We start from the raw sequence: 16,493 nt of genomic DNA on the forward strand, positions 1-16,493 counted from the left end.
AGTGTTCACTGAGTATTTATTAATGTTTTGTGCTGCTGTTTGGGAAAGCAGTGCCTCTTCTCTGTCCATTTGACTGGATCTGGGGCAGCAGAGTAGCTATGGGGGCACCTAGGCCTCCAAATCTAGAGGGACACAAAAAGTTACTCCAAGGAGTAAGTTGGTTAGTCTCACCCTTACAGAACATAAGCACACAGTCTAGTTCATTTAGGAGAATAGCTTGAAGTACAGGTATTTTTATACCACAATTTAATTTTCCTACTAAGTAAGAAAAACCTGTCTCTTCTGACGTGGTCTGCTGCTGACCAGAATATTCTTTTGAAAGTATTTTAGGACAAGGGTCAGGGTAATGTCATACTAAGTTTCCAACCTCTTCTCAGACATGAAATATAGATTTCTATTCAGATTTCCTCCTTTCATGGCCTCAACCTTCCTCTTTACATTCCAAATTCAACACGAAAGTTTATCTTTAGGTAGCCAACCTTTTTTTTCAGCGATAAAGGTCAATTTTGACCTTGTTTTACTGACAGTTATCATTGCTATCCAGGATTCAGTTAATAGACCCCCAGTAATACTGCACTAGGAATCAAAGTGGCTGGAAAAAAAATCACACAGGTAAAAATTTATATGCAAAATAAGAAAAAAAGCATCAACATTTCCCTCGTTACCTTTATTTATTTGAAAAAATGTCATGAGAAGAAGAGTCTTAGGCTTAATCTCCTTCAATCAATGTCAGCCACATTACAACTTAATGAGAGTTTATACTGCATAATATTATTTTCTTTGTATGAACCATTTTCTGACACCTTACATTTAGTTAAATGATTTATCCATGTACATTTTACATGAGGATAAATATGAGAAATGGTTTCTGCTTATATTGAGTGGGATAAGGAAGCAACTCTAAAATACAAAGTCAATTGGCTCAGCCTCTCAGGCCCTGATGTCAATAGCAGATACATATGTGTGCAAAGAAAATCTATCTGAATAGCAATAGTGACATGAGGGATAATATATATTTTTCCTATGTCTTTCTTCATGGCAACTCAGAATGCCCTCTTCTGCACAATGTCTTCTTACTTGTCACTAAACTCTTGCTTTGGTTGTTAGGCATGTCATCACCAGGATGCTGCTCACTGTTTGCTTCTTTACAAGTTCTAACTCCAGGTAAAAGTTACTATGGTGCTATGGAATGTACAATCGGGTGGTTGGGTTTAGTTGGTAAGTTACAGAATAATACTTGTTGTCCAAAAACAGTTTTGCTTCCCATGTATAGCTTATACAACCTTATACATCTGTAAATTTGGAACAGGTTATGTGATTATTTTTAGATGTCTAACTGAAAACCTACCTAGTTACATTTAGATTTATAAAAATGATGATTCTCCAAGAAAAATGTACAACCTGAGAATTTTTCAAATTCTTTAATCCAAAGTTTCTCACTTGTAGTGGATTTTTTTTTTTTTTTTTTTGACCTAGGGCTGGATAAAATCTCAATTCACCTATTTTGTTGTCATTTTTTAATTTTTTGTTTTCTTGATTTTTTTAATTAGAAAAAAATTGTGTATTCATTTGAAAGAAAAGTAGCAGCTCTTTCCAAATTCAGCTTCTGCATGCTATAGAGGGAGGAGCACACAATCTAACCAGTATCAAAAGGATTTTCAGCCAACTTCAGTCTCATCTCCTAGCCCACATTTTATTCCTTATGATCACTCATAGAGCTTCAAACGGTTCCATTTTTGGCACACAATCAACTGAAACAAGTCATGATGAAGTAGGGCCTAACGTTGACACAATTTTGACTAAGCAAAAATACATTTGGAAAAAAATATGGTCTCTTTTGAGCAAAAACCCTTATTTATTTATAATTTTTCTTTATTTAAATAATATACCCTCAGTGTACACTGCAAAGCACAATATAAATGCCAACCACACTGTGAAGTCTTTTGCTCTTCCTCCAGGCAGAATTAATTGCTCTTGCATCAGGATTCTCACAACAGGGTTCTTGTACATCTAGTTGGCACTTTTTTCAGTCTGCTTTGAAATTGATTGTTCCCACGTCTGGCTCTCTCCCTGAACCATAAGCTCCTTGATGGCAGATTCTCTGTATCAATCAGTACTTAGCCTCTACTCAGTCTTTGCAGCAAGTCTATCCTCTTTCAGAGACTTTGCATATGGTTATTTTGCTTCTGTCTTCTCCTAACTAGACTCAGAACTTTGAAGGAAGTCAGGAAATATTTCTTCCCCTTTGGTTCCCTGGGCCTCATATAACCTGAAGGACACAGTAAATATTTGCTGAATGAATGAACGAACAACTAAATAATTTCTACCAACTTTTTCCAAAACCTTAAGGGTTGCCCCATAGCATTAAGTATACCATTTATCTCCTGCCCAAGCTCAAAATGTAAGCAAGCAACCAAAAAGGGGAAGGCTAGAAGGCTTTCATCAGATCAAGTCTATTGTTCAATGAATTGCCCATTACTTTTGGTTTGACAGCACTTGGAGAATTCTTAATAGGCTTCACTTGGCCCTGGGTTCCCAAACTCCCTTAATGTAAGAGCCACACGAAGAGAACATCATGGAATCTTATGAGCCCCTCACTCACTAGGAACAGCTCTCTCAAGTCAGTGTTTGCTGACTTTTGGTCTCTGAAATTCCAGTCAGGCAGTCCTCAGCACGACCGAAGTTGCTTTATTGTAAAAGGTAATGGACTTGGAATAGAACTACCACTTTTCCAGCAAGGGCCTCATCCCTTTCATGTGAAACCCTCACTCCCAAGCAGGTCTTGGATCATTAGGTAACATCTCCAAGTCAACCTGGTTCACTGTGTAATGCACAGCCTCCCACCTCCTCTGCAGGTGGATGTCTCTACCCCTCTCCTTCCACCCTGCTCTGCTCAGTGGTGGTAACACATGCTTAAGAATGAAATCATCTGTGTTGTTTGGCTGTAAAAGGTGCAAGAATCATTTTTTAAAGGATGTGAAAAGACGACAGACTGTAGCTGTGAGTCTGCAAAGCCATTCTCTCATTTCGTGGTGTAGCAGCATTTCAGAGTAAACCAAGCTGGCTTATAGCCTCCCAGCCGAAGAAACCAGGTAGCAGAGAGTTAAAACACTTGCTCATTGGTTTTCCCAGATCCTATTTTAATTTGCTCCCTCTTTTTGGACAGCTCTGTGAAGGCAGTCTGGTTCGCTGCCTCGCCATACTAATGAGACTCATCCATCTGCCTCTGTCATTGCCAGCCTCTCCTTTCTGCTGGAAGTCAGAGATGAACGCTCAGGACAGGTCCTTTCTAGGCTGCAGTACTTAATCATTTCTAAACACGCTAGATGGCCTCAGGCAGTGAAGGCAACAAGCATTTAACCCAGGCTTGGCAGCTCCAGCTTCCCCACACTCTGCCTGTAAGCTCTGATAATGAAAAGTTGCTGTGCTTTTACTCTCCACTTAACCAGATGCTCTTTGCTTCTTGGGGCGAAAGGTTAAATAGATATAAGAACCCATGCTAGTTTTGAAGGCTTTTATTAGCACTTCTTACAGTAGTGGGAGAAGAGGATGCTATTGTTCCTGATCCATTTGTCCCCTGGGATTCATATTTAGGCTTGCGGCCGTATTTTCTTACAAAAGGAACTATGCCCTTACCCATCATGGTTTTGTTGTTGTTTTGTGGCACAAGAGTTAACATAGGCAGGTTGGATCTCTGCCATTTAATTATTTAATGTTCAGATTTTATGGAAAGAATGGACCAAGAGGACAATATCAATATTGTTTAACAGTAGCAACACCTTTATTAACAATGTAGATAAAACCTATTTTTTCCAGAGTGGCTAGGGCCTCTGATTTATTTTTCCACTCCATCTACTGCTCCATATGTCTGTAGAATCTGCCTTTTTCCCAGAGCTCATGTTAGTATAAAGCAATTGTCTGGGATGTGTAAGAATTAAGTATCCCATCATTCAGGCTAGACATGCAATTAGAAGAGTTGCACTAATTTCCACTGCTGAGACCCTGTCACTTTAATTTATCCTTACTTTCCTGCATTTAGGCCATCTCTGCTTGGAGGCCCGGGATTTTATATAGTTTCAGTCAATGGTGCTTTGATGTAGGAACTAGGTATGTATAAGATTTGGGAAAACAAATTGAGGGTTTACCTAGAACTGGCTAGAAGAAGCAAAATCCTTGTATAGGGAAACATACATTCTCTATTATTCTACCGTCCTAGCAAAATAGTGGAGAGGAGGAGTTTTAAATCCAGAAAAGATCGCTGAATTATAATGTCAGTATTCAAACATCTTTCATGATTTTCTCCTCTGACGTTATTTACTACACATTGTTTTGTTTCTACTCATCAATATGTAAGAACATTTCTATTTATCTGATAGCTTAAGCTATCATCTTGAAAGAAGTGCTGAAATTTAATTATCGACTTTTCTCTTTTGGTCTATCGAGCTATGACCAGGCTGTCTAACTAATTTTATAGCTACCATCACAATCCCTTTACATAAGTTCTAGACAAGCATAACTCAAAAATACATGGAATGTTCCCATGAATAGGTAGGAAATATCCCTTCCTAAACATTTCCCCATAGAGACATGATAAATCCTATGTGGGCCAATTATCGCCTGATGCTTCTTTCTGGACCCTTTTATGCTTTGAACCAGTCCCCAGATCATGTAAAACTCCTAGAGCTGAAGCTAATTTTACCCTCAGCTGAGGGTAGCAGAATTCAGTCTTCAAGCAGCTCTAAAATCAGCTGTCCAAAGTGGGTGAAGCTTGTCATGATTTAAAATAAAGACATGAAAAAGTTCTACTATAAAGCAATTTTGCATTCAGAGAAATATTGGAAAATTTTTGCAGATGATTGTTGCCTCCAACTCAGTTTTAAACAGTGAAAATACATATGTGCCCTGGTTCTTTCGAATGGAGACTCAGAAAAATTGAGTACTTGGACTCCAGGTTCCTTGCCAATCTCATAATTGGCCTCCATGACCTTTAATGTAACTCCCAGCTTTGAGAAACTAATATTCTCCCTCAGTCTCTGGGCTGCACTTCCTCTCTCCGAAAAAGCAAATAATGATAACTACTCCAGTAGGTTTCATTTAAAATAAATACAGATTAATAATTTGTACTGTGTCTCTCATAGAAGAACTGTGACCAATTAACAAGCCACGAATTCACATTAGCTAATTAGTCTTCCAAACATTCACAGGCAGATAAGCCATAAGACAGTGTTTAAACTTCAATAAGTAACTAAGTAAGACTTAGGGACCCTGACCAGGGGCAGACTCATTGAATAGAAAATATCTATATGAACATCACTTCTGACTCTTAAAATTTTGGGCTTTCCTCTGTCCTAGTGTTCAGGACAGAGAATGTAACCTAGCAATGTACCTGAAGGATGTAAAGTAAAAGTCATATTAATGTTTTCAGGGCATCTACAAAGAAACATTTTATAATATTTTATAGGTTCTTGCTTCTCAATCTCATACTAAATATGATTATTCAATACTTTAGATCAATATATATTTTAGAATATATTATGTGTATGTGTTATTGTGTATGTCATAAACATAGCAAATATCCCAGTTACCTATAAGCAGATATTCCTACTTTAAAAAAAAAACCACACATATGTAGGAACACATTTATTGAAGTTTTATTGATTCAAACTCATTCATGAAACATCTATAGCTTTGTGATCATACCCTACAAGGGGACAGCAGTAGATTAAGATCAGTTAAATTGATAAAAAGCCTTCACTTACGACTCAGTGATATTTATAGATAAGTGGTTCTTCACTTGAAAAATAAACCTTTGTTAAACATAAGGAACTTACTTATGATTTCTGGAAGAGAAACTCAAACTTTTGATCTGTTTCAAATATACAACAGGCAATCAGAAATTCAGATGCTTTTATTTTTAGTAGTACCTTATGGAAATTACTTTAGAAGTAAAACAATAGAAAAGTAGAACATAAATGACATGCACAAAAATTTGCTTCAAAGAAGGATGTTATTGAAAGTTTTCCTATAAGGCATTTGCGCTCTTTAAAATCAATGGACTAATTAAAAATGGGAAAAATCTGATAACAAAAGGGAATAAAAAGACTGAATGTGGAAAATATTAGATATCCTTGAATAGTCTTAGAACCAATAAAAAGTCTCAAAAATTAAAGAGAAGAAAAAATATATTTCAACATATTCTCTTGAATTGCAACAGAAAATATCTTACTGAATTTCATTTGGAAAGAACACATCAAGTCAAATTCCGATCTCTGCTTTATTGTTTTGAGAACTGTGTGTCTTTGCCTCAGACTTGGCTCTTAGGAACACTGGATAAACAGAATTTGTGTACTTGAACATGGTAATATCATTCTCAATTCACTGGCCACAAGGTTGTGTTATAGAGACCACTGTTTTATAACAAAGGTCTTCAAGTACTTCCGGTAATTAAAGAGAAAGGGGGCTGGATTTTATCTAATGCGGTATTAGCAATTGGAAGAGAGGGTGTTTAGATAACACATTTGCTCTTTTCTATCTCTAGTTACCTACATGTACATATATAGTCCTGCTCTACTCACTATTTGGAGATTCTCTGACATCAGAACTCACCCTAGCTGTGTATCAGATGGGCCAGAAGGAGCAATGAGAGGTCATTTAGTCAGTCAATCAGTTAACAAGGATTTATCGAGTGCCACAGGGTACACAGCTTGGTGCTAAGCAGGAGCCTATCTCCTTGCCTTGAGGCAGGGCTGCACATCCACCATAACAAGCACATAAGGTTCAATTGGCACTGTCTCCTGATTTTACTTATTCAATAGCTTGTTAGTGTCTAATGGACTAAACAAACATCTAACACTATCTAATTCATCTCTGTATGTAGTATGTATATGTGTATCTATATGTGTGTATATATAGATAGATATGTAAAACTTGGCATCTCTTCCAGGAGATATGCCAAGATATATTCACAGCTTTATATACACATGTAATTCATGTCTTTCTGTGCATATGGCAGTCAGGGGAATATATCTAATCAGTAGAACATGTTATATTCCAGATGTTTTTTAATAATATTTTCTCACTATCACTAATAAAAAATTCCCATAGTTGTTCTACTTAGACAGTTTGATTGGTCTTTAATCCCAAATCTCATTGAAAGAAGGAACACAAAGCATTTTATGTTCTCTAGAATGCGGCAAAAATGTTGGCATATCAGCCGCTTGTGAGGCGTGTAGACAGAATGTCCATCTTAATGCAAAGGAAACTATAAACCAATCCAAGATGCTTTATTTTTTATTACTTGCACTCCTATCTTCTAGATTTACCTTCCAATATTCACCTCTGCCTTGTTGTTCAATGCTATATCTTCTCTTTTCTCCCACATAAAGGCTGAAAATCCCCTTGTCCTGTCCAACTTCATTGCTCACAGACTAAATTCTGGTCTTTCTCTTAATTCTTTCCCACTGTGTGCTTCCATTGGGTCTTAGAATCATTGACATCATCTATGATTTTACATGTGTGTCTCTCTTTTACCAATAACCATGTAATCCCCAAATTCTGCTTTCTTGTGCAAATGTGTTTGAAAGTCACAATTTCTACTGCAACCTCACTTCCAAATAAAGATTTCCCGTAATTGGATTTCTATCCCTCTATCCTTAAATCTCTATTCTTAATTATGCCCCTACTTTTATACTTTCGCTCAAGCAAATTTTTAAATAACTATGAAAATTAACTGTCTCTTCGACAAGCTCCTGGTTTAAAATTTTTCTTTGACCCCTTCGTTCTACTTTGAAGTCATATGACTTGTGTAGTCATCTCCTCCTCTCTCCAGACTTTAACCTTCTAAAAACATATCCATTTTCTACATAAATGTGTATGTAGTATGTGTCTCTATATGTGTGTATATGGGTACACAAAGGTGCAGAGAACTGATATGTTTTTTGAAGCTTTAAGTCCAGAGAGTAGGAGTAGTAGTCTAACATACCCATTATCTCCACCATGTACAGAGACCATTGTTCCTACCATCTTTTTTTTTTTTTTTTTTTTTTTTTTTTTTTTTTTTTTTTTTTTTTTTGAGACAGAGTCTTGCTCTGTCGCCAAGCTGGAGTACAGTGGAGTGATCTCGGCTCACTGCAACCTCCGCCTCATGGGTTCAAGTCATTCTCCTGCCTCAGCCTCCTGAGTAGTTGGGACTACAGGCGCACGCCACCACACCCAGCTAATTTTTGTATTTTTAGTACAGACAGCGTTTCACTGTGTTGGCCAGGATGGTCTTGATCTCCTGATCTCGTGATCTGCCTGGCTCGGCCTCCCAAAGTGCTGGGATTACAGGCATAAGCCACAGTGCCCAGCTTGTTCCTCCCATTCTTATTCCCAGTACAGACAACTTTGCTAGTCCAGGGAAGAGGAATAAGTGCTCTCACTTGCCTTAAGTCTTCTTCCAACAATTACCATTCTCTAGTGGCATTTACTTTGCTTTTAAAGATTTTTTAAAATCATAAAGCAGAAATAAAAATTGAATGCTAATCTTATGAAGTTAACATTGTGCAGAAGGGTTTGTCGTGTTTGTATGCTTCTATAAACATCTTGAAGACAGAAACTGTGCTGTATGATGTTGTCTTATTACCTAGTTTGAAACAGGATGGCTCAACAAATATTGTTATCATGCTGATAATTAATTGAGTGTCGTGGTGAGAGAAAGTTGCTATTTGAAGACCACTATGAAATAATAATCTCTACGAAGAAAATGATATTTTTTCTGATTCATTTTAAATAAACTTTGCTGTGCAGAGTTGGAAACTGTTGCTAATGGGAGCCTGCTGGGAAACATTTAATTAAATAACCTGTGAGACAATAGGAACGACTCCAAGCTTTAGAGGTAGAGGACACTGGTTTGAATTCTGTCTCTTAGAGGTAGGGGACACTGGTTTGAATTCTGCCTCTAATACTTACTACTTTTGTAATCCTGGTTGTATAAGTTACTTCATCTTTGTCTCTTTAATCTCCAGTTCCTTATATTAAAAAGGGACATAATAACTGAACACTAAATGTTAATGTATTTAAAGCATTCAGAAAAGTGCTTGACCCAGAAAAGGCACCAAATAGGTGGGGGCTCATAAAGGAAAATAATAACATTTGCAGACTTAAAATAAATGACTTTTTTTCTTTCCTTGAGAGTTTGAGGGAGAGAAATTCGACCTAATGCTTTCAAAAAGAAAAAGAAAAAGAAGTAGGAAAACACTTGTCTAAAATTGGGGCACATTGCTGCCACTCGCATGCTCCTCTTTCCTTTCTTCCTCTTTAGGAAGAATATCATTGGCCTCATGGAGAAATGCAAAGCAAAAGAACTGAAGGAGCAGCATAAACCTCTTTAGCTGATTGACAGTGTTAGGTTCAAAATTAAGACCTTCTTTTAATTAGTTTTAGCAACCTAAGTGGGATGATGGTATGTGGCAGAGACCAAGACAAGTCAGTGCTAAAGCTGAGAGAAGAGAGATTGGGTCTTTAACCCCTAGTGTGCCTCAAATACAGGGCTGTCAAAGTCCAGGGAACATTTTAGCTCCAAGTTAGGATGAGATTGCTTAGCTTAAAAAATACGTATATATGTCAAGGACAGCACAGGAGAGGAGAATGAAGATTTACTAATAATGAAAAAGATAATTATTATGGAGAAAGACTTCAAACTTATCTAAGGGTTTATTTTAAAAGCTGACTTAAAGTTTTAAGATGTAGTCCCGCATTGTTGGCCAGGCTAGAAGGTGATGGCACAATCTCGGCTCACTGCAACCTCCGCCTCCTGGGTTCAAACGATTCTGCTGCTTCAGCCTCCTGAGTAGGTGAGATTACAGGTGCCCGCCACTATGCCAGCTAATTTTTGTATTTTTAGTAGAGACGGGGTTTCATCATGTTGACCAGGCTGGTCTCAAACTCCTGACCTCGTGATCCACCCGCCTCAGCCTCCCAAAGTGCTGGGATTAGAGGCGTGAGCCACCATACCTGGCCCTAAAGTTGTATTATTCGATATTTTTTCCTGCTTAATGCTACTAAAATCTTACTATTTAAAAAGCTGTATATTCAGATGACAAGTAGCAGCCATTCATGTTTTAACGCCGTGGTCTTCATTAGAAAGTTACTGAAGATGCTGTATAAACACTCAAAGTTTACAAAAAAAATTACATTATTGTATCTGATTCACTGCTTTCTCTTCTGGGGAGGAAGCTCAGAAAGTTTGCAGAATTAAATTGATAAAGGTAAAGCCAGTGTAACAATCCTGACTGGTATCTGGAAACAAAAAAGGAATGTTTGTTAAAATGTTTGACACATGGGCCAGATGCAGTGACTCATGCCTGTAATCCCAGCACTTTGGGAGGCCTAGGCAGGTGGATTACCTGAGGTCAGGAGTTCGAGACCAGCTTGGCCAACATGGTGAAACCCCATCTCTACTAAAAATACAAAAAATTAGCTGGGCGTGGCGGCGCGTGCCTGTAACCCCAGAGCTCGGGAGGCTGAAGCAGGAGAATTGCTTGAACTCGGGAGGCAGAGGTTGCAGTGAGCTGAGACCTGCCATTGCACTCCAGCCTGGGTGACAGAGCCAGACTCCATCAAGGAAATAAAAATAGGGAGTCTGAGGCAGGAGAATGGCGTGAACCCGGAGGCGGAGGTTGCAGTGAGCAGAGATTGCGCCACTGCCCTCAAGCCTAGGCGACAGAGTGAGACTCGTCTCAAAAAAAAGTAAAATAAAATAAATAAAATAAAATAAACAAGCAACAAAAATAAAAATTGATACATGAAGTTCATCCATTGGACATAAATAACTATCTAACTCTGGAAGCTTCCCTTCTTAGTTTTATATTACTGTTATATTCAGTCTTGTTTACTATAAAATACGGTTTTTGTTAAAATCAACTGTTAAATATTTAGTTTTCATTGATATCCTCTTACTGTATTTTAATATCTGTAAACCTGGATATGCATAGATTTGGAATAAATTTCATGCTGGTCTTACAACACCAAATTGCACTTTGTGATCTAGCGGTTTGTTTGTTTGTTTTAATTTTTATTATAGAACATTTCAAACAAATACAAAAACAGAGAGAATAGTAAAATGAACTTCCACGTACCCATTACTCAGTCTCTGAAATTATGGTTAATCTTCTTTCATCTATATTCCCACCTATCCCCAGATTTTCTTCCTTCAGATTATTTTGAAACAAATTACAGAGATCATATCCTTTCATCTGTTAATATTTCAGTACCAGTATCTCAAAAGAAAAGGAATCATTTAAACATAACTACAATGTTTATAACACATCCACAAAATAAAAATTTAACAGTTTCTTTTTTAACACCACACTGCCATGGCTGGTGTCTGTCATTGCACATAGGAGATGTCTAATCTATGTCTGTACCCCTGTTTTGGTTTTATTATTTTCCACTGCAGTAAATCCAACAATCCTTTTCTCTGCAATTTGCCTAGCTTGTCAACATCTAGGGGAAAAGTTCGAAAAATAACCACCTCATCTATTCCTCTGAACCTATGGCAGGGGAACCAAGGACTGTTAAAGACAATCAGCCCTCCCACCTCATCCGGCCAGACTGCAAGAGCTTACAGCTGGCTGGGTGTCCTTAAACGTCCCAGTTTGATGTTTGGTCTTCCCAAATAAACTCTGATTTTAAAAACTTAACTGTAAAACATTAAATACAGCCTTTGTAGGGGGAAAAAAGTGTTCAGTAAATGTCATTAACTGAGTGATAATTCAGTGAGGCAGCGTAATATAGTCCTAAGAATTATGGGCTCTAAAGTAAAGCAAACTCGGTTTCAAATTCTGGCCCTCCCATTATTCCCTGCATGATCATGGATGTGTTGTGCTAGTAAATGTTTAGAAACTGCCTTTTGGGATGCAGGGAATCCACATTTGTAGCATTTGCTTATTTCCATGGTATAAAGGTTCCCACTATAGCCAGCTCCCACTATACCACCATGAAGTCACTAAACATGGAAGCTGAGAAGACATAAGCATAACTGGTGTTCTTAAGCTAATGCTAGCCAGTTCTAGTTAGCACTGGACCTTGGACAAGTCATACAAATCCTCTAATCCCCAAATTTATAAATTATAAAACAGAAAAAAATAGTAATACTTGCCTCTCTCTATAATTGAAAGAATTAAATGAAATACTACCTGCAAAGCTGTTGTCACAGTGCCTGGAATGTATAATGCTTATTATGCATTCAAACAATGTTAGCTTTTTCTATTATTAAGCAGGATAAAGGTAAAATGTCACCAAAGGTTGGCTTTTTAAAATTTATTCTTTTGAAAGAACTTTTGACCATCCGTATCTGTGATATTTCTCAACATTAAGGCAAAAAAGTAACATAACACCATGGAATTACCCAGAGAAAGAATATGACTATATTCAACATATTGGCATTAAAAATGAATTCAGCCACAACAACTCATGGTTAAAGGGGATTTAAATCTCAGGCAAAGCCACATTTCACTCTGATCCCTATGTCCTCAGCAACATTGCCTTTGATAAACTACAATTCCTTTATCTTCTTCTCCTTTGCCCTCAGCCATCACCTGAATGTAGCAGCACAGGTGGTACGACTGAGGAGACACAAAAACTTGCTCCATTTTGAAACATAAAATCCTGTATGTGATCATTAGGACCAAAAAGTAGGATTCAATGGTTCAAAATGTATACAAAGTGAAGGTTTTAAGGATACAAAATTGACTTTGTTGTTAACCCATGAGGCAGTGAAATTTGCATTTGTTAATTTTCTTTTTTTTTTTTTTTTTTTTGAGACGGAGTCTCGCTCTGTCGCCCAGGCTAGGGTGCAGTGGCGTGATCTCAGCTCACTGCAAGCTCCGCCTCCCGGGTTCACACCATTCTCCTGCCTCAGCCTCCCGAGTAGCTGGGACTACAGGCGGCCGCCACCTTGCCCAGCTAGTTTTTGTATTTTTTAGTAGAGACGGGGTTTCACCGTGTTAGCCAGGATGGTCTCGATCTCCTGACCTCATGATCCGCCCGTCTCGGCCTCCCAAAGTGCTGGGATTGTTAATTTTCTTTTAAAGCACTTTCTCCAAAGGTGATAATGTTAAATCCTTACTGTTTACTAGAATAGTTTTTTAATTCTGGTGGTTTATTCGCACCTAGCTCCTAACACTGGCCTTCAAGACCTCCCATTCCTCTGCTCTAACTCAGGCTCTTTCTCTGCTTCATGTCTCATGTATAATCTCTCTTCTCAGAAGCTCAGAGAATAATCTCAGATATTACCCAAGCAGGGGGGAGGAGCCCCATTCCAAACTCACGTCTCCAACATGGCAGGGAGGAGAAGGAAATCACACATTTGATTTTGCTATGTAGACTGCTTTTATTAGCTGTACTGCAAAGTAGAGCCTAATACGAAGGCAATTTTTCTTACTGAGCACAATGTCAGTAGCTTACTCGATAGATATAGGCTAGAAAGGATGATGCCAACACCTTACCTATGAAATAAAGGTTTGGAAGAAGAGAGTATTTCATTATTTAAGAAGAAAATTTATCAAATGATGGTTAATTTTGACACATAGCTCACTATTTAAAGGTGGAAGAGACAAAGTCTTATAAATGAGACTCTCATATATTTCCTCTACAAACTCTTCAGGCAAGAAAATAATGCCTCATGAAAAGGGATTTCCTCTGGTCCCCTCCAGGAAGAAAATAATCTTTTCTGAAAATAGTTTCTTCATATCATGGATAGTGTTATTTGTGAAAACTTAGCCTACATAACAATGGTCTCAAGTTGCTCCATTAAAACAAAATTCACCTGCTAAAGAAAAGTGCAGAACAGCTGTGTGAGAGGTGCGGGCCCCAGGGGCACTGGTCAGGTGCATCTCTGAAAAGCACAGTTTTAGTGACACTTTCTAGGCACCTCCTTCTTTAACTTTTTTCCAGGACTCCTCCCAGACCTCAGAGGGACTAGTACAGCTTGTCTAGGATATCTCTAATTATGGTTTGAAGAAACAATTTGTGCTGCTTGCTTTGTTATTTCAGTTCATTTTCTGTTGTCAAGAAAGAAAATGCATCCATCACTTTTATCAACCACACAAAGCCAGCCCAGGTTCTCGGAAGCCACACAACCATCCTAGCTCCCATGTTATTTAGCATTTTGAAAGTCAGATCTGAAAATCTGGCATCAAAATATCAATGTTTGAACATTCCATTTCCACACTAGGCATAAATCTTCCATAGACATGCTTAGCGGTGATCTAAGTCTTATACTACCATTTTGTCAAGGAGATAATATAATCAGGACACCTTAACCCTACCTTAATTTTGCTTTATGTAGAGATAGATCTTCATTTGAAAGTACCTTTGTGGGCCAGAGGGTGTACACCTTGATCATTGCTGAAACGTGCGTTTCTGTACAGAGAGACAAAGGAGTTGGTTTTTACTCCCAAGCCCTTTGCTACTTAAATAAAGTTATTGGCTGCCTAATGAATGTTAGCTGCAGTACTCCCTGTGGTCAGCGGGGCTGTTGTTTAATGAATTGCTTAATGTGCTTGATTACTGTTACAATGTTGAATGAGGAAAAGGCAAGAGAGATTTGAAAGATTCACTGGAGGATATGATGAAAATGAATTGGATCAATAGGAACTTTTTGCTCATCTCTGAACAGCACATTACAGGCTGCATTGTTAGAGTTTGGGGATAATGCAATTTTGTGGCTTGTTGTCTTTTTATAATTCACAAATATAAATCTCCTTCAACAGCGAGTTTTAGGGCCGGCCTTCCTGGAGTTATAAATGATCCCCAGACTCTAGCCCTGGTTACTTACACGGACAGATAAATTAATTAGGAAAACTTTTATGCCAATTACTTTATGCCCTTGGCTTTCATATGTTTCTGAAGAGCAGCAGCTAATTAAAGATATGATTCATAATTACTGGTCGATCGAGTAGTTGAGTAATGGAATCAGGAACTGTTCCAAAGAAAATTATCCATCACATCATTACTAATTGTTACATAATACATAAGGATGTAGAATTCAAATAAAAAATTACTCACTTTGAAAGGTTCATTCAATTTTTTTTAATTTAACAATTATAAACACGAAATGAGTTCTTGCAATGCTCAAATACGTAAGTAGGAAATTTTTTCCTTTTCTTAAAATAAAACTTCCACTGTATGAATTCAAAACACAAAGCTCAAATTACCTCAAGTTTTAGTAATCACTGAATTCTGTTTCTTTCCTATGAAAAGTTCAGTCTAGAGAAGGTAATAGTCAAAATGCATTGGACTTCCTTCTAGCCCCACCCTTCTAACCTCACTTAACAGTAAGATTTGCTGAAACCCACTGTGTTCAAATGGGAGGGGCTGTTAAGGACCACCCATTGGCATGTGTTGGATTAAGAAAATTCCCAGGCTCAGAAAGGCTAAGAATGTTAATACCTGGAGGGTACTGAAATCTCCCCAAAAGGAGACAGTTGTCAAAGGTTGTATATGTCCCAGATCTATCCCAGCTTAGGGAAATTGTGGCCTTTGTTTGAAGGGAACACAGCACCAGAAAGGTGGACGTAATCTCACACAGAGCAGAGCTTTGTGAGGAAGGAGTGAGGGGAGGACCTCAGCAACGGGCTGTGGCTTGCATCTGGTGGAATTAAGGCCTCCCGTCTGTGAGCATTCTAGAAGCAAGTAGCTCCTGTGTAAACTTACCTTCCATACACCCTGAGTGGCTGCCTAGAAAATCTCCTTCCTCTCCTCTCTCACCAAAAGATTTCCCTGCCTTCCTCCTTTTTCCTTTCTAATCACTGACTCTAGTTCCAGTGACAACCCAGGGTGGCATATGTAGTGACAGAACAGAAGGTGGACAAGAGAAGACTGACTAGGGTTGCAGACCACCTCTCTCATCTGCAGCACTCAGTCCCATCTCCTCCTCCAAAGCCTCTGCCTAGATCCTCTGATTTTAACCAAAGGCATAAAGAAGGACAATCTATGTCTTCATCTATTCAAGAAAAATTTATTGCCAGGGATTGTGTATGGTCCTGGAGAGATAGACAAGAGGTATAATCACCATCATCATGTCTCTCCTTGTCACCCAGAGCTGCCAGCGTGAGGAGTACACTGATAGGGAGACCCCTGGGATTCAGGCAGAGAACAGGAGGAGTCAATGGACTTCAGTGAGAGAGCATTAAATAGATCAGAGGAGCCTTTGTAATATTATCGAAGGCTCCATGGAGAAGGATGACTTTCATTTTAATTTGAATGCTGAAAAAACATAGACCAAGGCATGGAGGCAGGTCATTTCATCTCTAAGAGCTGCACTGCACTATGAGATGTAGATGGCTCAGCCTGGGGACAGCCTGGGGAAGCAGCAAGGGATAAATATAGCTGAAGAGAGTGAGCAGGTCGCACAAAAGCAGAAGGCAAAGGACCCAACTGGAAAGTATGAAGCGCCATAAACTAGGAGAGCCAAATAGCCTAGACTAGGAGTTTCAGAGTCCTTAGTCAGC

The sequence above is a fragment of the Macaca thibetana genome, chromosome 4, assembly GCF_024542745.1.
Source record: "Macaca thibetana thibetana isolate TM-01 chromosome 4, ASM2454274v1, whole genome shotgun sequence".
In the NCBI taxonomy this organism is placed as follows: domain Eukaryota; kingdom Metazoa; phylum Chordata; class Mammalia; order Primates; family Cercopithecidae; genus Macaca; species Macaca thibetana.